Genomic DNA, 25,762 nt, shown 5'->3' with positions numbered 1-25,762 from the left:
TTTTTGAAAGAGTAAGTTTATTATTGATATTTCAGCGAGTGATGTGTTAACGAAGTGGATATATAGAAAAAGAGTGAATGAATGTGTGTGAGAGAGAGTGAGTGTGACGAGCTTTACACGAGGTTTATTATACAAAAATTATTGTATTTGTTATAATAATTTTGTTTTTGTTTGATTTTTTTTATTTCTTATTAAATACAGGCAACAAAAACAACTTCGATTTTTAGTTAATTCTGGGCTCTCGCATGGAGTAGAAGTGTAAATTTTATTCGTAAGCAAGTGGTAAAGTGTTAAGAAAAAGATCTTTAGTTTTTTTTTTGTTTCTTCTGTAAAACAAGTAAAAAAATGTAATTGTAAAGGAAAATAAGAAAAAAACAAAACAACAAAACCAGAGCATAGTGATCTTTTAATAATGAGCAAAAAAACAACAAAAAAGTGTGGTAAAGAAGGGGGGGGAGCATTTACTAAATAGCTAGACAATTCATTCAACAACTGAAAATATTAACAACTATAACGTAACAACGTATGATGATTAAGAAAATAACAAATTGTTAAAAAAAGCAAGAAGTTTTTTTTTTATAAAAAAAAAGCTAAAAGTACAAAAGTGTGTATCTTTGAAAAGTAAAATAAAAACAACAACAACAACAACGACGACGTTGATATGTCAGTGTAATGAAAAATACAGTGAGTGTTATTATCATATTTGGTATGATAGATACAAATGCTAGTAATAGATGTTTTTGTTTGAAAGGCAGGGATGGAAAAGTGTGTGTTATTTTAAAGAATCATTTTAATAAAATGATGAAGTATTTAAAATTGTATAAAAAAAAAACTTAAAATTTGTTTAATTTTGTGATCTAAAGATACTTTTATTCACAAACTTTTTTATCACAAATGGAAAAACTTTTGTTATTTTTGGACATTTTTAAAACTTAACGAAACTTTCAAAATTAAAGATTCTAAAGAAAAACTTTCTTTGTAAACTATTGAAAAGTTCAAATTTTGATTTAATGTCTGAAAATTGTGAGAAAATTTGGAACATTTTTCCAACTTAACGAAACTTTATTTTCAAATTAATAGATTTAAACAAAAAACTTCATGTAAACTTTAAAAGTGCTACCATGTTCATTACAAAATCAAAAAATTTTATAATTTTGGAAATATTACAAACTTAACGAAACTTTTTTTTTCGGGAAAATAAACAATTTAAAAGAAAACTATTTCCTTTTAAACATAAAATATGAAACTTTTAATAAATTTAAGTAAAATTTTGCTATTTTGGAAAATTTCAAACTTAACGAAACTTTTTTTCGGAAATTAAAACAACAACAACACTTTTCTTTGCTTATTACAATATCCATTAAAATTTATTTCGTTTTAAAGAAAAATGTTCCAATTTTGAACATTTAAAAAAACTTAACGAAACTTTATTTTCTAAAACAAAAGTTCTGACCAAGAATATTTGCAATATTTATATAAAATACATAGATCGAGCTAATTTTTTTACCCATTTTGGACTTTTAAAAAAACTTAACGAAACTTTATTTTGAAAACTAAAAATGTTAGTGAAAAAGTACTAAGATTTCGTTTAAAACTCTTCAATTTTGATGTAATTCCAGAGAAATTTTCCAATTTGGAAATTTTAAAAACTTAACGAAACTTTATTTTCTAAACTAAAGATCTTAAGCAAAAACTTTTAAAATGTTCATATAAAAACATCAAAATTTTAATAAAAATCTAGAAAACTTTTTCTATTTTGGACTTTTAAAAAACTTAACGAAACTTTATTTTTCTAAACTAAACATGTTAGAGAAAAAGTACATAAGATTTCATTTAAAAACTCTTAGATTTTGATGTAATTCCACAGAAATTTTCCAATTTTGGAAATTTAAAAACTTAACGAAACTCTATTTTCTAAACTAAAGATGTTAGCAAAAAAGTACTTAAGGATTCATTTAAAATGTTTAAATTTTGATGTAAAACAAGAAAAATTTCCCAGTTTTGGAAATTTGAAAAACTTAACGAAACTTTTTTTTCTAAACTAGGAATCCAAATGAAGAAATATTAATGGATTCGTTTAAAACATTTAAATTCTGATATAAACCAAGAAAAATTTTCGAATTTTAGACTTTTTAAAAACTTAACGAAACTTTATTTTCTTAACGAAAGGTTTTAGAGAGCAAAACTGTACGCCTACGTTTAAAAAATATTAATTAGTATATAAATTCAGAAAATTTTGGAAATTTTGTTCTTAAAAAAAAACTTAACGAAACTTTATTTCCTTAACGCAATATTTTTTATTAGAAGTTTTGCCATATTCGTTTAATTTAGTTAACATAATATACAAATCAAGAACATTTTTAAAATTCTGACTATTAAAAAAACTTAACGAAACTTAGTTTTTTAACGAAATGTTATTCGAATGAAATTTTGGTTAATTTCGTTTAATTTAAGTAATTTAATAAACTAATCAAGAGAATTGTTCCAAATTTGGAGATTTAAAAAACTTAACGAAACTTTATTTTCTTAATTAAAATTAGTTTTTTAAAGAAAAATCTTTCAATTCCTTAAAAATATACAAATTACTTTAAATACCTAAAAAGATTTCATCATTTTTAGCATTTTACGTATTTACTCAAAAAGTTGAAGAAATTAACAATACTACAGTTATTACCATCCCTGCCTTTACAGTGGTGAGTTTAATATTCAGTTCAGTTGAATTTGTGTATGAATATTTATAACAGTTGTTGTTGTTGTTAGTATTATTACTTGACGATTGTTGCTCGCTCTCTTTTATTTTTTCTATGTAAATATCTTCGTCATAATGTCGTTTTATTTCATTAAGACAAACTCGTCATCTTTTAAACATAATCATCATCAGGCGATGTTAAACTTAATGATGATAAAAGATATACATAACAACAACAAACAGACAATATTGTTCGTGTATGAGTAAAATGTAAACAAAAGAAAAAAATAAACGAAAACGTAACCAAAACATGTTGCTTCGTGCATTATTTGGTAAATGTTGGAGTGTGATAACAGCGTTTGATTGAAAAAAACGTAATAAAAACACGTGTGATAAATAAAATTTAAAATAAAATTATAAAAATTCTAAGAATTTTAAACAAGTTAAAAATAAAGATTAAAATTAAATAAAAATGAATAAAAAATCAAATAAATTAATATAAAATTAGAAAAAATGCAAAAAATAAAAATTAATAGAAAAAGTGCACTTAACGAAACTTTAATTTTCAAATTTAATGAAATTTAAAAGAAAAGATATTATATTTCTTAAATATTCATAAATACCTTTTAAAACTTGAAAAGATTTGGAATTTGAACAATTTAAAAAACTTAACGAAACTTTATTTTTTTAAAAGAAACATTTTACAAAAGAGTTTTTGTTATATTCATCTAGCTTAAGAAATTTTATATAGAAATCAATAAAAATTTCAAAATTTGGTAGATTTATAAAACTTAACGAAACATTATTTTCTTAACGAAACATTTTTTTAAATAAACTTTGCTACATTTGTTTACTTTAGATAATTTTATATACAAATCGAGAAAAATTTTGAAAATTGTACAATTTAAAAAACTTAACGAAACTTTATTTTCTTAACGAAATATTTTTGAAGAAAATTTTTTGTGAATTTCGTTAGCTTATGAAATATTATACACAAATCAAACAAAATTTTGAAAATTGGTCTATTTAAAAAAACTTAACGAAACTTTATTTTCTTTACGAAACATTTTTGAAGAAATGATTTTGCGAATTTCGTTAATTTATGAAATATTATGCTCAAATCAAGATAAACTTTGAATATTAGACTATTTAAAAAACTTAACGAAACTTTATTTTCTTAACGAAACATTTTTGATAAAATTGTTATACATTCTTGTAGTCTGAGTAATTTTATACATAAATCAAGAAAACTTTTGCTAATAGGACGAAATAAAAAACTTAACGAAACTTTATTTTCTTAACGAAACATATTTTCAGCAAAAATTTTATAAATTCGTTTAATTTAGCAATTTAAAATACAAATAAAGTAAATTTTTGGCAATTGGACAATTTAAAAAACTTAACGAAACTTTATTTTTTAAAGAAAAACATTTTATGAAAAAAAAAAAAAATATTCATGTTTTAAGCTATGATTAACTTCTATGCTTCTATGGAGAAGTTATTGAGTTTGAACTATATAAAAAACTTAACGAAACATTTTTTACCTTAACAAAACACTTTTGCAAGAATTTCCGCCATATTTGTTTTAATTTGTTACAGTAATGTTTAATATAATCAAAAATTTTAAAATTTAATCATATAAAAAAACTTAACGAAACTTCATATTCTTTAACGAAACCTGTTTTAAACAAAATTTTGCTTTAAACATTTAAATTTCTTAATCGGGTTTATGAAAAAAACTTAACGAAACTTTTTTTCTAAAGATTTTTTTAATATTCTATTTAGTTTAAAAAGCTAGATTTTTATTAATAAAATTATTTTTATATTTTACAGAAATTTACTTAAAATATAAACAAATTTTCTAATAAACATGTAAATTTAAAAAAAAGTTACAAAAAAACTCTAAAAACTGAACTTTAATCTTAAAAACACAAACTCTACTTAATAAAAATCCCACACAAAAACTGTGATACCACGAGAACAACAAAAAAGAGCAAAATACTTAAAAAGAACTCTTAAACAAACAGGAAAAGAGAAAAACAAACACAAAAATGCCACCCAAACGAGATCCCTCCAACAATAACAACAACGAAACCCCAACAACTTCCACCTCAAACAATTCCACCACAACAGCAGCAGTATTACAAAATAGTAACACAGCCGTACCAGCAACAGGCAGCAATAGCAATACAACAACAACAGCAGCAGCTGCTGCTGCTGCTGCCTCCGCCAATGCTTTGCCAGTTTTAATAGCCGATGCTGCTGCGGAACAGCGCACCATTGCCTACCAGGCCAATGCAAAATTATGTCGTCTGGTACGCAAATGTCCCTGGATGTATGATCGTAATCATCATAATTATGCCAAAAAGCATATATTAGATAAATCATGGTGTAAAATTGCCAGAGAATGTAATGATTCAGGTAAGTTTGTTAAGAAAAAAAAAAAAAAAAAAATAAATAAACACATTTCTTATTATCTTCTCTTCAACACCCCTTTTTTCCTATAAGAAAAAAAAACCTAAAAATCCCACAGTAATATTTAAAATACAACAAAAATATTAAAAGAAACTCATTATTATTACTGCTCTTATCAGTTTTAGAGCACATATAGCAGGGATGGAAAATTCAGTACTATTGTACATTAAACCATAAAATATTTACTAGATTTGACTATTTATTAGATTAAATACCATACTATAATCGACGCTCTAACCAAACTAGGCTAGAGGGATTAGACTGGACTATAAACATGTCTATAGTCTGGCCTGGACAATAGCCTAGTCTATAGTCTGGAATATAGTCTAGTCTGTAGCCTGGACTATAGTCAGTCTATAGTCTAGATTATAATTTAGTCTATAGTCTGGACAATATTCTAGTCTATAGTCAAGTTTCTAGTCTATAATTCAGTTTATAGTCAGGACTATTGCCAAGTCGTCAGAAAATAGTCGGAGCTATAGTGTAGTATAAAGTCTGGACTATATATATATATAATCTGGAGACTTGTCTATAGTCTAGTCTATAGTCTAGTCTATAGTCTAGTCTAGTCTATAGTCTAGTCTATAGTCTAGTCTAATAGTCTAGTCTATAGTCTAGTCTATAGTCTAGTCTATAGTCTAGTCTATAGTCTAGTCTAGTGTATAGTCTAGTGTATAGTCTAGTCTATAGTCTAGTGTATAGTCTAGTCTATAGTCTAGTGTATAGTCTAGTCTATAGTCTAGTCTATAGTTTAGTCTATAGTCTAGTGTATAGTCTAGTCATAGTCTAGTCTATAGTCTAGTCTATAGTCTAGTCTATAGTCTAGTCTATAGTCTAGTCTATAGTCTAGTCTATAGTCTAGTCTATAGTCTAGTCTATAGTCTAGTCTATAGTCTAGTCTATAGTCTAGTCTATAGTGTAGTCTATAGTCTAGTCTATAGTCTAGTCTATAGTCTAGTCTATAGTCTAGTCTATAGTCTAGTCTATAGTCTAGTCTAGGTGTAAGCCTATAGTCTAGTAGTCTAGTCTAGTCTATAGTCTAGTCTATAGTCTAGTCTATAGTCTAGTCTATAGTCTAGTCTATAGTCTAGTCTATAGTCTAGTCTATAGTCTAGTCTATAGTCTAGTCTATGTCTAGTCTATAGTCTAGTCTATAGTCTAGTCTATAGTCTAGTCTATAGTCTAGTCTATAGTCTAGTCTATAGTCTAGTATATAGTCTAGTATAGTCTAGTCTATAGTCTAGTCTATAGTCTAGTCTATAGTCTAGTCTATAGTCTAGTCTATAGTCTAGTCTATAGTCTAGTCTATAGTCTAGTCTATAGTCTAGTCTATAGTCTAGTCTATAGTCTAGTCTATAGTCTAGTCTATAGTCTAGTCTATAGTCTAGTCTATAGTCTAGTCTAGTCTAGTCTATAGTCTAGTCTATAGTCTAGTCTATAGTCTAGTCTATAGTCTAGTCTATAGTCTAGTCTATAGTCTAGTCTATAGTCTAGTCTATAGTCTAGTCTATAGTCTAGTCTATAGTCTAGTCTATAGTCTAGTATAGTCTAGTCTATAGTCTAGTCTATAGTCTAGTCGTATGTTCCTAGTCTATAGTCTAGTCTATAGTCTAGTCTATAGTCTAGTCTATAGTCTAGTCTACTAGTCTAGTCTATAGTCTAGTACTATAGTCTAGTCTATAGTCTAGTCTATAGTCTAGTCTATAGTCTAGTCTATAGTCTAGTCTATAGTCTAGTCTATAGTCTAGTCTATAGTTATTCTATAGTCTAGTCCTCTAGAGTCTAGTCTATAGTCTAGTCTATAGTCTAGTCTATAGTCTAGTCTATAGTCTAGTCTATAGTCTAGTCTATAGTCTAGTCTATAGTCTAGTCTATAGTCTAGTCTATAGTCTAGTCTATAGTCTAGTCTATAGTCTAGTCTATAGTCTAGTCTATAGTCTAGTCTATAGTCTAGTCTATAGTCTAGTCTATAGTCTAGTCTATAGTCTAGTCTATAGTCTAGTCTATAGTTCTAGTCTATTAGTCTAGTCTATAGTCTAGTCTATAGTCTTTCTAGTCTATAGTCGAGTCTATAGTCTAGTCTATAGTCTAGTTACTTAGTCTAGTCTATAGTCTAGTCTATAGTCTAGTCTATAGTCTAGTCTATAGTCTAGTCTATAGTCTAGTCTATAGTCTAGTCTATAGTCTAGTCTATAGTCTAGTCTATAGTCTAGTCTATAGTCTAGTCTATAGTCTAGTCTATAGTCTAGTCTATAGTCTAGTCTATAGTCTAGTCTATAGTCTAGTCTATAGTCTAGTCTATAGTCTAGTCTATAGTCTAGTCTATAGTCTAGTCTATAGTCTAGTCTATAGTCTAGTCTATAGTCTAGTCTATAGTCTAGTCTATAGTCTAGTCAATAGTCTAGTCTATAGTCTAGTCTATAGTCTAGTCTATAGTCTAGTATAGTCTAGTCTATAGTCTAGTCTATAGTCTAGTCTATAGTCTAGTCTATAGTCTAGTCTATAGTCTAGTCTATAGTCTAGTCTATAGTCTAGTCTATAGTCTAGTCTATAGTCTAGGCTATAGTCTAGTCTATAGTCTAGTCTATAGTCTAGTCTATAGTCTAGTCTATAGTCTAGTCTATAGTCTAGTCTAGACTCGTTTATAGTCTAGTCTATTATACAGTCTATTGTCTATGGTCTAGTATATAGTCTAGACTAGTGATTAATCTATATTCTTACTGAAAACCCCCGATTTAGTCACGTTTTGACCTAGTGCCTCTAGTCTCCTCAGAAAATGGGCTTTCATTTAAAAGCTCGATTATTGGTGGAAAGTAAAAGTGATCATAGATGTGTTTTCTCTAGAATATTTTACATTTTTTACTGTTTTTGTTTAGACAATAAAAATTTGAATTATCCATGGCTGTGACGCACTAATTTAAAAAGAGAGCGATTTGTAAGAGATGAAAAAAAAACGTAAACAATTGTAACACTTTAATAATTAAAATCTCACACTCTCTTCTGTGTTTTTGAAAAAAATCCCAAGGAAAATACAAATGATGATCTTTTGTAATAAAAATAATATTTTTTTATATATTTATTTTTATTCTATTTCAAAAATATTTTTCTATTTTATTTTTCATCTGTCTGTACTTGTTTCTCCAAGTGATAATGATTCACACTTACAATTTAAAGAGAGTAATTGCTTGTTATTATTTTTTTTGTTGTGTGTTTTTACTAGCAGAAAAAACCTGTTGCTAATTATTTAAGAGATGGCGAGTGAGGAGTATTTGTATTTTCTCTTTTCATTAAGAGAGTGCAATCATTTGTTTTGGCTTTTTTCAAATGTATTGTTCAATAAAAAAGAGCTGTGCGTTTGTTTGTCTTTTAATTTTTTTGTATAAAAACAACCAGGCATGGACAATTCATTACTTTAGTACTTTTTTTAGTCTATAGTACATAGAGTCTTGTCTATAGTCTAGTATAGAGTCTAGTTTATAGTCTAGCCCATAGTCTTGTCTATAGTTCAGTTTATAGGCAAATCTATAGTCTAGTCTATAGTTTAGTATATAGTTAGAGTATACTGTAGTCTATAGTCTAGTCAATGGTCTAGTCTATAGTCTAGACTATAGTCTAATCTAGTCTAGTCTATAGTCTAGTCTATAGTCTAGTCTATAGTCTAGTCTATAGTCTAGTCTATAGTCTAGTCTATAGTCTAGTCTATAGTCTAGTCTATAGTCTAGTCAATAGCCTAGTCTATAGTTTAGTCTATAGCCTAGTCTATAGTCTAGTCTATAGTCTAGTCTATAGTCTAGTCTATTGTCTAGTCTATAGTCTAGTCTAAGGTCTAGTCTATAGTCTAGTCTATAGTCTAGTCTATAGTTTAGTCTATAGTCTAGTCTATAGTCTAGTCTATAGTCTAGTCTATAGTCTAGTCTATAGTCTAGTCTACAGTATAGTCTATAGTCTAGTCTATAGTCTAGTCTACAGTCTAGTCTAGTCTAGTCTAGTCTATAGTCTATTGTCTATAGTCTATAGTCTATAGTCTATAGTCTATAGTCTATAGTCTATAGTCTATAGTCTAGTCTAGTCTATAGTCTATAGTCTATAGTCTAGTCTACAGTATAGTCTATAGTCTAGTCTATAGTCTAGTCTATTGTCTAGTCTATAGTCTAGTCTAAGGTCTAGTCTATAGTCTAGTCTATAGTCTAGTCTATAGTTTAGTCTATAGTCTAGTCTATAGTCTAGTCTATAGTCTAGTCTATAGTCTAGTCTAGTCTAGTCTAGTCTTGTCTAGTCTACAGTCTAGTCTAGTCTAGTCTAGTCTAGTCTATAGTCTAGTCTATAGACTAGTCTATAGTCTAGTCTATAGTCTAGTCCAGTCTATAGTCTAGTCCTTAGCCTAGCCTGTGGTCTAGTCTGTAGTCTAGTCTATAGTCTAGTATATAGTCTAGTCTATAGTCTAGTCTATAGTCTAGTCTATAGTCTAGTCTACAGTCTAGTCTATAGTCTAGTCTACAGTATAGTCTATAGTCTAGTCTATAGTCTAGTCTACAGTCTAGTCTAGTCTAGTCTATAGTCTATTGTCTATAGTCTATAGTCTATAGTCTATAGTCTATAGTCTATAGTCTATAGTCTATAGTCTATAGTCTATAGTCTATAGTCTATAGTCTATAGTCTATAGTCTAGTCTAGTCTTGTCTAGTCTACAGTCTAGTCTAGTCTAGTCTAGTCTAGTCTATAGTCTAGTCTATAGACTAGTCTATAGTCTAGTCTATAGTCTAGTCCAGTCTATAGTCTAGTCCTTAGCCTAGCCTGTGGTCTAGTCTGTAGTCTAGTCTATAGTCTAGTATATAGTCTAGTCTATAGTCTAGTCTGTAGTCTAGTCTATAGTCTAGTATATAGTCTAGTCTATAGTCTAGTCTATAGTCTAGTCTATAGTCTAGTCTATAGTCTAGTCTATAGTCTAGTCTATAGTCTAGTCTACAGTATAGTCTATAGTCTAGTCTATAGTCTAGTCTACAGTCTAGTCTAGTCTATAGTCTATTGTCTATAGTCTATAGTCTATAGTCTATAGTCTATAGTCTATAGTCTATAGTCTATAGTCTAGTCTAGTCTAGTCTATAGTCTATAGTCTATAGTCTATAGTCTATAGTCTATAGTCTATAGTCTATAGTCTATAGTCTATAGTCTATAGTCTAGTCTAGTCTAGTCTAGTCTAGTCTAGTCTAGTCTATAGTCTAGTCTAGTCTATAGTCTAGTCTATAGTCTAGTCTAGTCTAGTCTAGTCTAGTCTAGTCTAGTCTAGTCTAGTCTAGTCTAGTCTAGTCTAGTCTAGTCTAGTCTAGTCTAGTCTAGTCTAGTCTTGTCTAGTCTAGTCTAGTCTACAGTCTAGTCTAGTCTAGTCTAGTCTAGTCTAGTCTAGTCTAGTCTAGTCTAGTCTAGTCTAGTCTATAGTCTAGTCTATAGACTAGTCTATAGTCTAGTCTATAGTCTAGTCCAGTCTATAGTCTAGTCCTTAGCCTAGCCTGTGGTCTAGTCTGTAGTCTAGTCTATAGTCTAGTATATAGTCTAGTCTATAGTCTAGTCTATAGTCTAGTCTGTAGTCTAGTCTACAGTCTAGTCTATAGTCTAGTCTATAGTCTAGTCTATAGTCTAGTCTATAGTCTAGTCTATAGTCTAGTCTATAGTCTAGTCTATAGTCTAGTCTATAGTCTAGTCTATAGTCTAGTCTATAGTCTAGTCTATAGTCGTCTATAGTCTAGTCTATAGTCTAGTCTATAGTCTAGTCTATAGTCTAGTCTATAGTCTAGTCTATAGTCTAGTCTATAGTCTAGTCTATAGTCTAGTCTATAGTCTAGTCTATAGTCTAGTCTATAGTCTAGTCTATAGTCTAGTCTATAGTCTAGTCTATAGTCTAGTCTATAGTCTAGTCTATAGTCTAGTCTATAGTCTAGTCTATAGTCTAGTCTATAGTCTAGTCTATAGTCTAGTCTATAGTCTAGTTTATGGTCTAGTCTATAGTCTAGTCTATAGTCTAGTCTATAGTCTAGTCTATAGTCTAGTCTATAGTCTAGTCTATAGTCTAGTCTATAGTCTAGTCTATAGTCTAGTCTATAGTCTAGTCTATAGTCTAGTCTATAGTCTAGTCTATAGTCTAGTCTATAGTCTAGTCTATAGTCTAGTCTATAGTCTAGTTATAGTCTAGTCTATAGTCTAGTCTATAGTCTAGTCTATAGTCTAGTCTATAGTCTAGTCTATAGTCTAGTCTATAGTCTAGTCTATAGTCTAGTCTATAGTCTAGTCTATGTCTAGTCTATAGTCTAGTCTATAGTCTAGTCTATAGTCTAGTCTATAGTTCTAGTCTATAGTCTAGTCTATAGTCTAGTCTATAGTCTAGTCTATAGTCTAGTCTATAGTCTAGTCTATAGTCTAGTCTATAGTCTAGTCTATAGTCTAGTCTATAGTCTAGTCTATAGTCTCGTCTATAGTCTAGTCTATGTCTAGTCTATAGTCTAGTCTATAGTCTAGTCTATAGTCTAGTCTATAGTCTAGTCTATAGTCTAGTCTATAGTCTAGGTCTATAGTCTAGTCTATAGTCTAGTCTATAGTCTAGTCTATAGTCTAAGTCTAGTCTATAGTCTAGTCTATAGTCTAGTCTATAGTCTAGTAGTCTATAGTCTAGTCTATAGTCTAGTCTTTAGTCTAGTCTATAGTCTAGTCTATAGTCTAGTCTATAGTCTAGTCTATAGTCTAGTCTATAGTCTAGTCTTAGTCTAGTCTATAGTCTAGTCTATAGTCTAGTCTATAGTCTAGTCTATAGTCTAGTCTATAAAGTAGTCTATAGTCTAGTCTATAGACTAGGCTATAGTCTTCTCTATAGTCTATTCTATAGTCTAATCTATTGTCTATTCTATAGTCTAATCTATAGTCTAGTCTGTAGTCCAGTGTATAGTCTACATATTGGTCTATTCTCTAGTCTATTCTATATTCTGTCCCTAGTCTAGTCTTTACTCCAGTCTAGCCTTTAGCTTAGTGCCTATTCTTGTCTCTATACTAGTCTCTAGTCTAGTCTCTATTCTAGTCTCTAGTCTAGTCTCTAGTCTAGTCCTTTGTCTAGTTGATAGTTTGACTTTTTTTATTGAAAACAAAAATTAGTTTTCTGGGGATACTGGAGATGCTAGGCCCGACAGTATAGGGCCTCATTATTTTAAAGTTAGAATCTTTACTTTATTAACTTTTTGTTTCCTAACTGAAGTGAAATATTTCGTATTTTTTTATAAAAAAAACTATGTTTTCTATTCTTTCCAGTTGCCTCTTGCAAAGAACGTTGGCGCAACATAAGAGCGGCCTTTGCCCGTTCCATTAACATCTATAAAACCCACAGTGGACCGAATCGTGTTAACCCTATTATTTGCACAAAGAACTATCCTTTCTAGTTAAGCCCATGATGGAAGGACGTGATAAAAAAGATGAATATGAGACACACAAGATGGTGCTGGTGTAGCAGGTGGTGGGGGTGGTTCTGCTGCAGGCAGTGGTGTAAAAGATGAAGAAACGGGCGATGAAGAGGGTGCGGCAGGGGATGAAGATGATGAGGATGAGGCGGATGCCGAAGAAGAGGAAGATGATTATCCAGATGAAACGGCAGAAATTAAATCAGCCTTTGAGGCCTTAAATCCGGATATACACATACAGGCGGAGACTAGATATCAAAATTATTGAGACAGAATAATAATAATAATAATCAAGATTTTGAGGCGAGCAGTATTTTTGAGCCGCATACTGAGTTTACCACCAATAGTGATGCCGAAAATGAGTTCCATTTTCCGGATGATAATTTGTCACAAAGTGAAACGGAACGTAGAGTACCCACTCACCTATTACAGCAGCAACAACAGCAACAGAATGGTGTTAAAAGACCCATGCATTTGGAAACGGAAACTTTTGAAACTAAACGTGTTAAACTTTCACAATTATCTCAGGCTCACAATGAAAATGATATACGTTTCCTGGAGGCCTTACTGCCCGATATGGCTAGTATGAATACTAGACAAAAATAGTATCAAACGAAAAATCTATCAAACTTTGGAAGAGGTTTTCGAGAATTCGAATGATTTTCCCAATATAGAGAAAATCGATAATAAATAGAGCAATTAAACCACAATAATAGTTCGGCTCATATTCAGGCTCATTTAAATTATCCCTCTAGCCCTATATCGCCTCAAACCAGATAAGACAAACAGTTTGAAACGGTCAACTCCACCACCGCCCGCAATTTGATTAATAATATCGCCAATTTGAATGAGGCGGAGCTTCAAAAAGTTAATGGTTCTTGCAGAACTCGTTGAGGATCATCACAATCAATCACGTTCTAGCTAATGTTAGTAACGGTTCCCAGCAGTGCTGCCGCCAAACTAATGTCTTCTACTCCCCAAAATAACCATTACAAAGGTGACTTGTCCACCACCTGCCTCCTTAAGAAATCTAACCTTAACAAGCCTCCTTCTCCCAGTCCTGCCACCGTTTCCACAACTATACACAATCCTGCTCTGCGGTAATAACTTCCAATGTACATTCTACCACCTCCTCTTTGCCGGGTAAAGCTTCCCAATACACAAAATGGTTCTACAGCAAATCAAACAATAACTCCCCTTGGACTCAACTGTTGCCTATAACCATTAAAGATGAAATCGAAGATGTTGATATAGTTTTAAACACTTTTTTCAAAAACTAAAGCTTTTTAAAAGCTTTAAACTTTATTTGTTACTTTTTAAGCTTTTTCTCAAGCATTTTATTCCTTTTCAAAATCCTTTTCTAAAAAGGATTTCTTTACTCTAAACAATGGGTCCCCTTATTTCCCTCAAATCTGCCTGTTTTACTTAATTAACATGACTTACTTAATTTATCCTATAAAACTTAATTTTAGCTTAAGTTAAAGCTTAAGTTAAGTTTCCCTTTTATGTTATTTTATTAACTTTATAAACTTAAAACTTTTAAAGAATAATCTTTTAATGTGTAATTTTATTCTTTTTTATTGTCCTTTTTTTATAAGTACTTAATTTAAGTATGTTTTATACAATAAGTGAAATTAATTAAATTAACAAATTTTTCTTTTGTTTGTTGTGTTTTATGCTGTAAAGGTTTTATTAATATTATATATATTTTTTATATAGAATTTAAGACAAATAAATAATAAAATTTTAAGGTTTTTAACAAAAAAATTGTTACAAAAAGCATTTTCATTACAAAGAAATGGGAAGTTAAAAAACAGATACAATGGACTACACTATAGACTAAATTCGTTTTCAGAAATTTAAATAAAATAGTGGACCTGGCACATTTCTGAATTCATTCTCGGATTCAGCATAGGGTTAAGTTTGGATACAAATTTTAGTCACTTTCGACCTAAAGGTACCCAGAAAATAGCATAAAATGCTCAAAATAAAAAATTGTCGGGAATTTTGATGAAATATATAGTTCATTGCTGAGTCATTTTCGGATTCAGCATGGGATTTTTGGAAAGGAAAGGTCAGTTTCCAGCCACAATCTGGCAACAGGTTCCGAGTTTAAAGCTAACAAAAAAATTAATTAGAAATTTTGACCTATAATTGGGTCTAGGTCTAACATTCTTCAAAATTTATAAAATTTTTTTACTTTTGCTTCAAACTCGGAAACTACTGGCCGGATGTGGCTGGAAACTCACCTTTCTGGTAAATTTCCATGCTGAATCCGAAAATGAACTCAGAATGGACCTGGGACCTATATTTCATCAAAATTCCCGAAAATTTTTTAATTTGGACAATTAATGCTATAACTTGTGGATTTTGAGGACGAGAACTGCTAAATTTTACATTGAAATTAGAACTTACACTGAATCCGAAAATGGTTTCAGAATTGGGCTAGGTCCAATATTTCATCAAAATTTGAGAACAAACATTTTGAACCAATTTTCCCACGAAATTCCATTTTGCCGCATAATTTTTCCAAATATCCTCAATGATGGTTCTTGTCTTGACTAATTTTAATACTTACTAGCCTAGACTAGAACCGCAGAATTGAGCAAAAGTCGTATGTAAAATTAAATTTCGTGGGAAAATTGTTCTGAATTTTCTTTCAGATATATGGATGAAATATTGGACCTAGCTCAATTCTGAATTCACTTTCGGATTCAGCATAGGGTTGAGTTTGAAATACAAAATATTAGTAACTCTCGACCTCAAGCTACCCAGAAAATAGCATAAAATGCTCAAAATAAAAAATAGTCGGGAATTTTGATGAAATATTGGTCCTAGGTCCATTCTGAGTCCATTTTCGGATTCAGCATGGGATTTTACCAGAAAGGTCAGTTTCCAGCCACATCCGGCCAATAGGTTCCGAGTTTAAAGCTAACAAAAAATTAATTAGAAATTTTGACCTATTATTAGTCCTAGGTCCAACATTCATCAAAATTTCTAAAATTTTTTTAGTTTTGCTTCAAACTCGGAAACTACTGGCCGAAACTGGCTGGAAAGTGACCATTCTAGTAAAATCGCATGCTGAATCCGAAAATGAACTCAGAATGGACCTACGACCTATATTTCATCAAAATTCCCGAAAATTTTTTAATTTGGACAATTAATGCTATTACTTGGGGATTTTGAGGACGAGAAGTGCTAAAATTCTACACATGAAATTAGAACTTACGCTGAATCCGAAAATGGTTTCAGAATTGAGCTAGGTCCAATATTTCATCAAAATTTCTGAAACATTTTGAACCAATTTTCCCACGAAATTTAATTTTACATACGATTTTTGCTCAGTTTTGCGGTTCTAGTCTAGGCTAGTAAGTATTAATATTAGTCAAGACAAGAACCGTCATTTATAGAGGAAATTTAGAAAAATTATGCGTCAAAATGGAATTTCGTGGAAAAATTGGTTCAAAATGTTTGTTCAGAAATTTTGATGAAATATTGGACCTGGCTCAATTCTAAAACCATTTTCGGATTCAGCGTAAGTTCTATTGCAAATGTAAAATTTTAGCAGTTCTCGTCCTCAAAATCCCCAAGTAATAGCATTAAATGTCCAAATCAAAAAATTTCCGGGAATTTTGATGAAATATAGGTCCTAGGTCCATTCTGAGTCCATTTTCGGATTCAGCATGGGAATTTACCAGAAAGGTCAGCTTCCAGCCAGATTCGGCCAGTAGTTTCCGAGTTTGAAGCAAAACTAAAATTTTTTATAAATTTTGATGAATGTTGGACCTAGAACCAATATAGGTCAAAATTTCTAATTTATTTTTTTGTTAGCTTTAAACTCGGAACCTATTGGCCGGATGTGGCTGGAAACTCACCTTTCTGGTAAAATCCCACGCTGAATCCGAAAATGGACTCAGAATGGACCTAGGACCAATATTTCATCAAAATTCCCGGAAATTTTTTGATTGGACATTTAATGCTATTACTTGGGATTTTGAGGACGAGAACTGCTAAAATTTTCATTTGCAAATAGAACTTACGCTGAATCCGAAAATGGTTTTAGAATTGAGCCAGGTCCAATATTTCATCAAAATTTCTGAACAAACATTTGAACCAATTTTTCCACGAAATTCCATTTTGACGCATAATTTTTCTAAATTTCCTCTATAAATGACGGTTCTTGTCTTGACTAATATTAATACTTAAGCCTAGACTAGAACCGCAAAACTGAGCAAAATCGTATGTAAAATTCAATTTCGTGGGAAAATTGGTTCAAAATGTTTTCAGAAATTTTGATGAAATATGGACCTAGCTCAATTCTGAAACCATTTTCGGATTCAGCGTAAGTTCTAATTTCATGTGTAGAATTTTAGCACTTCTCGTCCTCAAAATCCCAAGTAATAGCATTAATTGTCCAAATTAAAAAATTTTCGGGAATTTTGATGAAATATAGGTCGTAGGTCCATTCTGAGTTCATTTTCGGATTCAGCATGCGATTTTACTAGAATGGTCACTTTCCAGCCAGTTCGGCCAGTAGTTTCCGAGTTTGAAGCAAAACTAAAAAATTTTAGAAATTTTGATGAATGTTGGACCTAGGACTAATAATAGGTCAAAATTTCTAATTAATTTTTTTGTTAGCTTTAAACTCGGAACCTATTGGCCGGATGTGGCTGGAAACTGACCTTTCTGGTAAAATCCCATGCTGAATCCGAAAATGGACTCAGAATGGACCTAGGACCAATATTTCATCAAAATTCCCGACTATTTTTTATTTTGAGCATTTTTGCTATTTTCTGGGTACCTTGAGGTCGAGAGTTACTAATATTTTGTATTTCAAACTCAACCCTATGCTGAATCCGAAAGTGAATTCAGAATTGAGCTAGGTCCAATATTTCATCCATATATCTGAAAGAAAATTCAGAACAATTTTCCCACGAAATTTAATTTTACATACGACTTTTGCTCAATTCTGCGGTTCTAGTCTAGGCTAGTAATTTAAAATTAGTCAAGACAAGAACCATCATTGAGGATATTTGGAAAAATTATGCGGCAAAATGGAATTTCGTGGGAAAATTGGTTCAAAATGTTTGTTCTCAAATTTTGATGAAATATTGGACCTAGCCCAATTCTGAAACCATTTTCGGATTCAGTGTAAGTTCTAATTTCAAATGTAAAAATTTAGCAGTTCTCGTCCTCAAAATCCACAAGTTATAGCATTAATTGTCCAAATTAAAAAATTTTCGGGAATTTTGATGAAATATAGGTCCCAGGTCCATTCTGAGTTCATTTTCGGATTCAGCATGGAAATTTACCAGAAAGGTGAGTTTCCAGCCACATCCGGCCAGTAGTTTCCGAGTTTGAAGCAAAAGTAAAAAAATTTTATAAATTTTGAAGAATGTTAGACCTAGAACCAATTATAGGTCAAAATTTCTAATTAATTTTTTTGTTAGCTTTAAACTCGGAACCTGTTGGCCAGATGTGGCTGGAAACTGACCTTTCCTTTCCAAAATCCCATGCTGAATCCGAAAATGGACTCAGAATGAACTATATTTCATCAAAATTCCCGACAATTTTTTTTTTGAGCATTTTATGCTATTTCGGTACCTTAGGTCGAAAGTGACTAAAATTTTGTATTCCAAACTTAACCTATGCTGAATCCGAGAATGAATTCAGAAATGTGCCAGGTCCACTATTTTATTAAATTTCTGAAAACGAATTTAGTCTATAGTGTAGTCCATTGTATCTGTTTTTTAACTTACCCATTTCTTTTGTAATGAAAATGCTTTTTGTAACAATTTTTTTTGTTAAAAAACCTTAAAATTTTATTATTTATTTGTCTTAAATTCTATATAAAAAATATATATATTAATAAAACTTTTACAGCATAAAACACAACAAACAAAAGAAAAATTTGTTAATTTAATTAATTTCACTTATTGTATAAAACATACTTAAATTAAGTACTTATAAAAAAGGACAATAAAAAAGAATAAAATTACATTAAAAGATTATTCTTTAAAAGTTTTAAGTTTATAAAGTTTAATAAAATAACATAAAAAGGGAAACTTAACTTAAGCTTTAACTTAAGCTAAATTAAGTTTTATAGGATAAATTAAGTAAGTCATGTTAATTAAGTAAAACAGGCAGATTTTGAGGGGAAATAAGGGGACCCATTGTTTAGAGTAAAGAAATCCTTTTTAGAAAAGGATTTTGAAAAGGAATAAAATGCTTGAGAAAAAGCTTAAAAAACAAATAAAGTTTAAAGCTTTTAAAAAGCTTTAGTTTTTGAAAAAAGTGTTTAAACTATATCAACATCTTCGATTTCATCTTTAATGGTTATAGGCAACAGTTGAGTCCAAGGGGAGTTATTGTTTTGATTTGCTGTAGAACCATTTTGTGTATTGGAAGCTTTACCCGGCAAGAGGAGGTGGTAGAATGTACATTGGAAGTTATTACCGCAGAGGCAGGATTGTGTATAGTTGTGGAAACGGTGGCAGGACTGGGAGAAGGAGGCTTTGTTAAGGTTAGATTTCTTAAGGAGGCAGGTGGTGGACAAGTCACCTTTGTAATGGTTATTTTGGGAGTAGAAGACATTAGTTTGGCGGCAGCACTGCTGGGACCGTTACTAACATTAGCTAGACGTGATTGATTGTGATGATTCCTCAACGAGTTCTGCAAGAAACCATTAACTTTTTGAAGCTCCGCCTCATTCAAATTGGCGATATTATTAATCAAATTGCGGGCGGTGGTGGAGTTGACCGTTAAAACTGTTTGTCTTATCTGGGTTTGAGGCGATATAGGGCTAGAGGGATAATTTAAATGAGCCTGAATATGAGCCGAACTATTATTGTGGTTTAATTGCTCTATTTTATTATCGATTTTCTCTATATTGGGAAAATCATTCGAATTCTCGAAAACCTCTTCCAAAGTTTGATAGATTTTTCGTTTGAATACTATTTTTTGTCTAGTATTCATAATAGCCATATCGGGCAGTAAGGCCTCCAGGAAACGTATATCATTTTCATTGTGAGCCTGAGATAATTGTGAAAGTTTAACACGTTTAGTTTCAAAAGTTTCCGTTTCCAAATGCATGGGTCTTTTAACACCATTCTGTTGCTGTTGTTGCTGCTGTAATAGGTGAGTGGGTACTCTACGTTCCGTTTCACTTTGTGACAAATTATCATCCGGAAAATGGAAGTCATTTTCGGCATCACTATTGGTGGTAAACTCAGTATGCGGCTCAAAAATACTGCTCGCCTCAAAATCTTGATTATTATTATTATTATTCTGTCTCAATAATTTTTGATATCTAGTCTCCGCCTGTATGTGTATATCCGGATTTAAGGCCTCAAAGGCTGATTTAATTTCTGCCGTTTCATCTGGATAATCATCTTCCTCTTCTTCGGCATCCGCCTCATCCTCATCATCTTCATCCCCTGCCGCACCCTCTTCATCGCCCGTTTCTTCATCTTTTACACCACTGCCTGCAGCAGAACCACCCCACCACCTGCTACACCAGCACCATCTTGTGTGTCCTCATATTCATCTTTTTTATCACGTCCTTCCATCATGGGCTTAACTAGAAAGGATAGTTCTTTGTGCAAATAATAGGGTTTAACACGATTCGGTCCACTGTGGGTTTTATAGATGTTAATGGAACGGGCAAAGGCCGCTCTTATGTTGCGCCAACGTTCTTTGCAAGAGGCAACTGGAAAGATAGAAAACATAGTTTTTTTTATATAAAAAATACGAAATATTTCACTTCAGTTAGGAAACAAAAAGTTAATAAAGTAAAGATTCTAACTTTAAAATAATGAGGCCCTATACTGTCGGGCCTAGCATCTCCAGTATCCCCAGAAAACTAATTTTTGTTTTCAATAAAAAAAGTCAAACTATCAACTAGACAAACAAAGGATAGACTAGAGACTAGACTAGGACTAGACTAGAGACTAGACTAGATAGAGACTAGTAGAGACAGATAGAGCACTAAGCTAAGCTAAGAGAGTAGACTGAGGAAAGACTTAGTAGACTAGGACAGAATATAGAATAATAGACTAGAGAATAGACCAATATGTAGACTATACACTGGACTACAGACTAGACTATAGATTAGACTATAGAATAGACAATAGATTAGACTATAGAATAGACTATAGAGAAGACTATAGCCTAGTCTATAGACTAGACTATAGACTACTTTATAGACTAGACTATAGACTAGACTATAGACTAGACTATAGACTAGACTATAGACTAGACTATAGACTAGACTATAGACTAGACTATAGACTAGACTATAGACTAGACTATAGACTAGACTATAGACTAGACTAAGACAGCTATAGACTAGACTAGACTATAGACTAGACTATAGACTAGACTATAGACTAGACTATAGACTAGACTATAGACTAGACTAGACTAGACTATAGACTAGACTATAGACTAGACTATAGACTAGACTATAGACTAGACTATAGACTAGACTATAGACTAGACTATAGACTAGACTATAGACTAGACTATAGACTAGACTATAGACTAGACTATAGACTAGACTATAGACTAGACTATAGACTAGACTATAAACTAGACTATAGACTAGACTATAGACTACACTATAGACTAGACTATAGACTAGACTATAGACTAGACTATAGACTAGACTATAGACTAGACTATAGACAAGACTATAGACTAGACTATAGACTAGACTATAGACTAGACTATAGACTAGACTATAGACTAGACTATAGACTAGACTATAGACTAGACTATAGACTAGACTATAGACTAGACTATAGACTAGACTATAGACTAGACTATAGACTAGACTATAGACTAGACTATAGACTAGATATAGACTAGACTATAGACTAGACTATAGACTAGACTATAGACTAGACTATAGACTAGACTATAGACTAGACTATAGACTAGACTATAGACTAGACTATAGACTAGACTATAGACTAGACTATAGACTAGACTATAGACTAGACTATAGACTAGACTATAGACTAGACTATAGACTAGACCATAAACTAGACTATAGACTAGACTATAGACTAGACTATAGACTAGACTATAGACTAGACTATAGACTAGACTATAGACTAGACTATAGACTAGACTATAGACTAGAATAGACTAGACTATAGACTAGACTAGACTATAGACTAGACTATAGACTAGACTATAGACTAGACTATAGACTAGACTATAGACTAGACTATAGACTAGACTATAGACTAGACTATAGACTAGACTATAGACTAGACTATAGACTAGACTATAGACTAGACTATAGACTAGACTATAGACTAGACTATAGACTAGACTATAGACTAGACTATAGACTAGACTATAGACTAGACTATAGACTAGACTATAGACTAGACTATAGACTAGACTATAGACTAGACTATAGACTAGACTGTAGACTAGACTACAGACTAGACTATAGACTAGACTATAGACTAGACTATATACTAGACTATAGACTAGACTACAGACTAGACCACAGGCTAGGCTAAGGACTAGACTATAGACTGGACTAGACTATAGACTAGACTATAGACTAGTCTATAGACTAGACTATAGACTAGACTAGACTAGACTAGACTAGACTAGACTAGACTAGACTAGACTAGACTAGACTAGACTGTAGACTAGACTAGACTAGACAAGACTAGACTAGACTAGACTAGACTAGACTAGACTAGACTAGACTAGACTAGACTAGACTAGACTAGACTAGACTAGACTAGACTAGACTAGACTAGACTATAGACTAGACTATAGACTAGACTAGACTATAGACTAGACTAGACTAGACTATAGACTAGACTAGACTAGATATAGACTATAGACTATAGACTATAGACTATAGACTATAGACTATAGACTATAGACTATAGACTATAGACTATAGACTAGACTAGACTAGACTAGACTATAGACTATAGACTATAGACTATAGACTATAGACTATAGACTATAGACAATAGACTATAGACTAGACTAGACTAGACTGTAGACTAGACTATAGACTAGACTATAGACTATACTGTAGACTAGACTATAGACTAGACTATAGACTAGACTATAGACTAGACTATAGACTAGACTATAGACTAGACTATAGACTAGACTATATACTAGACTATAGACTAGACTACAGACTAGACTATAGACTAGACTATATACTAGACTATAGACTAGACTACAGACTAGACCACAGGCTAGGCTAAGGACTAGACTATAGACTGGACTAGACTATAGACTAGACTATAGACTAGTCTATAGACTAGACTATAGACTAGACTAGACTAGACTAGACTAGACTGTAGACTAGACAAGACTAGACTAGACTATAGACTATAGACTATAGACTATAGACTATAGACTATAGACTATAGACTATAGACTATAGACTATAGACTATAGACTATAGACTATAGACTATAGACTATAGACTATAGACAATAGACTATAGACTAGACTAGACTAGACTGTAGACTAGACTATAGACTAGACTATAGACTATACTGTAGACTAGACTATAGACTAGACTGTAGACTAGACTATAGACTAGACTATAGACTAGACTATAGACTAGACTATATACTAGACTATAGACTAGACTACAGACTAGACCACAGGCTAGGCTAAGGACTAGACTATAGACTGGACTAGACTATAGACTAGACTATAGACTAGTCTATAGACTAGACTATAGACTAGACTAGACTAGACTAGACTAGACTGTAGACTAGACAAGACTAGACTAGACTAGACTAGACTATAGACTAGACTATAGACTAGACTATAGACTAGACTATAGACTAAACTATAGACTAGACTATAGACTAGACTATAGACTAGACCTTAGACTAGACTATAGACTAGACAATAGACTAGACTATAGACTAGACTATAGACTATACTGTAGACTAGACTATAGACTATAGACTATAGACTAGACTAGACTATAGACTATAGACTATAGACTATAGACTATGACTATAGACTATAGACTATAGACAATAGACTATAGACTAGACTAGACTAACTAGACTGTAGACTAGACTATAGACTAGACTATAGACTATACTGTAGACTAGACTATAGACTAGACTATAGACTAGACTATAGACTAGACTATAGACTAGACTAGACTAGACTAAACTATAGACTAGACTATAGACTAGACTATAGACTAGACCTTAGACTAGACTATAGACTAGACAATAGACTAGACTATAGACTAGACTATAGACTAGACTATAGACTAGGCTATAGACTAAACTATAGACTAGGCTATTGACTAGACTATAGACTAGACTATAGACTAGACTATAGACTAGACTATAGACTAGACTATAGACTAGACTATAGACTAGACTATAGACTAGACTATAGACTAGACTATAGATTAGACTATAGTCTAGACTATAGACTAGACCATTGACTAGACTATAGACTACAGTATACTCTAACTATACTAAACTATAGACTAGACTATAGATTTGCCTATAAACTGAACTATAGACAAGACTATGGGCTAGACTATAAACTAGACTCTATACTAGACTATAGACAAGACTCTATGTACTATAGACTAAAAAAAGTACTAAAGTAATGAATTGTCCATGCCTGGTTGTTTTTATACAAAAAATTAAAAGACAAACAAACGCACAGCTTTTTTATTGAACAATACATTTGAAAAAAGCCAAAACAAATGATTGCACTCTCTTAATGAAAAGAGAAAATACAAATACTCCTCACTCGCCATCTCTTAAATAATTAGCAACAGGTTTTTTCTGCTAGTAAAAACACACAACAAAAAAAATAATAACAAGCAATTACTCTCTTTAAATTGTAAGTGTGAATCATTATCACTTGGAGAAACAAGTACAGACAGATGAAAAATAAAATAGAAAAATATTTTTGAAATAGAATAAAAATAAATATATAAAAAAATATTATTTTTATTACAAAAGATCATCATTTGTATTTTCCTTGGGATTTTTTTCAAAAACACAGAAGAGAGTGTGAGATTTTAATTATTAAAGTGTTACAATTGTTTACGTTTTTTTTTCATCTCTTACAAATCGCTCTCTTTTTAAATTAGTGCGTCACAGCCATGGATAATTCAAATTTTTATTGTCTAAACAAAAACAGTAAAAATGTAAAATATTCTAGAGAAAACACATCTATGATCACTTTTACTTTCCACCAATAATCGAGCTTTTAAATGAAAGCCCATTTTCTGAGGAGACTAGAGGCACTAGGTCAAAACGTGACTAAATCGGGGTTTTCAGTAAGTAAGAATATAGATTAATCACTAGTCTAGACTATATACTAGACCATAGACAATAGACTGTATAATAGACTAGACTATAAACGAGTCTAGACTAGACTATAGACTAGACTATAGACTAGACTATAGACTAGACTATAGACTAGACTATAGACTAGACTATAGCCTAGACTATAGACTAGACTATAGACTAGACTATAGACTAGACTATAGACTAGACTATAGACTAGACTATAGACTAGACTATAGACTAGACTATAGACTAGACTATAGACTAGACTATATAGACTATAGACTAGACTATAGACTAGACTATAGACTAGACTATTGACTAGACTATAGACTAGACTATAGACTACATGACTAGACTAGACTAGACTATAGACTAGACTATAGACTAGACTATAGACTAGACTATAGACTAGACTATAGACTAGACTAGACTAGACTATAGACTAGACTATAGACTAGACTATAGACTAGACTATAGACTAGACTATAGACTAGACTATAGACTAGACTATAGACTAGACTATAGACTAGACTATAGACTAGACTATAGACTAGACTATAGACTAGACTATAGACTAGACTATAGACTAGAATAGACTATAGACTAGACTATAGACTAGACTAGACTAGACTATAGACTAGACTATAGACTAGACTATAGACTAGACTATAGACTAGACTATAGACTAGACTATAGACTAGACTATAGACTAGACTATAGACTAGACTATAGACTAGACTATAGACTAGACTATAGACTAGACTATAGACTAGACTATAGACTAGACTATAGACTAGACTATAGACTAGACTATAGACTAGACTA

The 25,762-nt window shown here is 31.5% G+C and overlaps 2 pseudogenes; one reads left to right on the top strand and one right to left on the bottom strand.

Moving 5' to 3' along the window:
* Positions 1 to 242: 242 nt before the first annotated feature.
* On the top strand, positions 243 to 18,223 carry LOC119615022 (annotated as a pseudogene).
* A 630-nt stretch (positions 18,224 to 18,853) lies between these two features.
* On the bottom strand, positions 18,854 to 20,307 carry LOC119615020 (annotated as a pseudogene).
* Between the last annotated feature and the right edge of the window lie 5,455 nt (positions 20,308 to 25,762).

The sequence above is a fragment of the Lucilia sericata genome, unplaced genomic scaffold (genome assembly GCF_015586225.1).
Source record: "Lucilia sericata isolate MDLA Ls3-8-SP2 unplaced genomic scaffold, ASM1558622v1 Contig003896F_arrow, whole genome shotgun sequence".
NCBI classification, from domain to species: domain Eukaryota; kingdom Metazoa; phylum Arthropoda; class Insecta; order Diptera; family Calliphoridae; genus Lucilia; species Lucilia sericata.
Note: the sequence above shows the minus strand (reverse complement) of the source record. Positions and strands in the feature narration are given on the sequence as shown.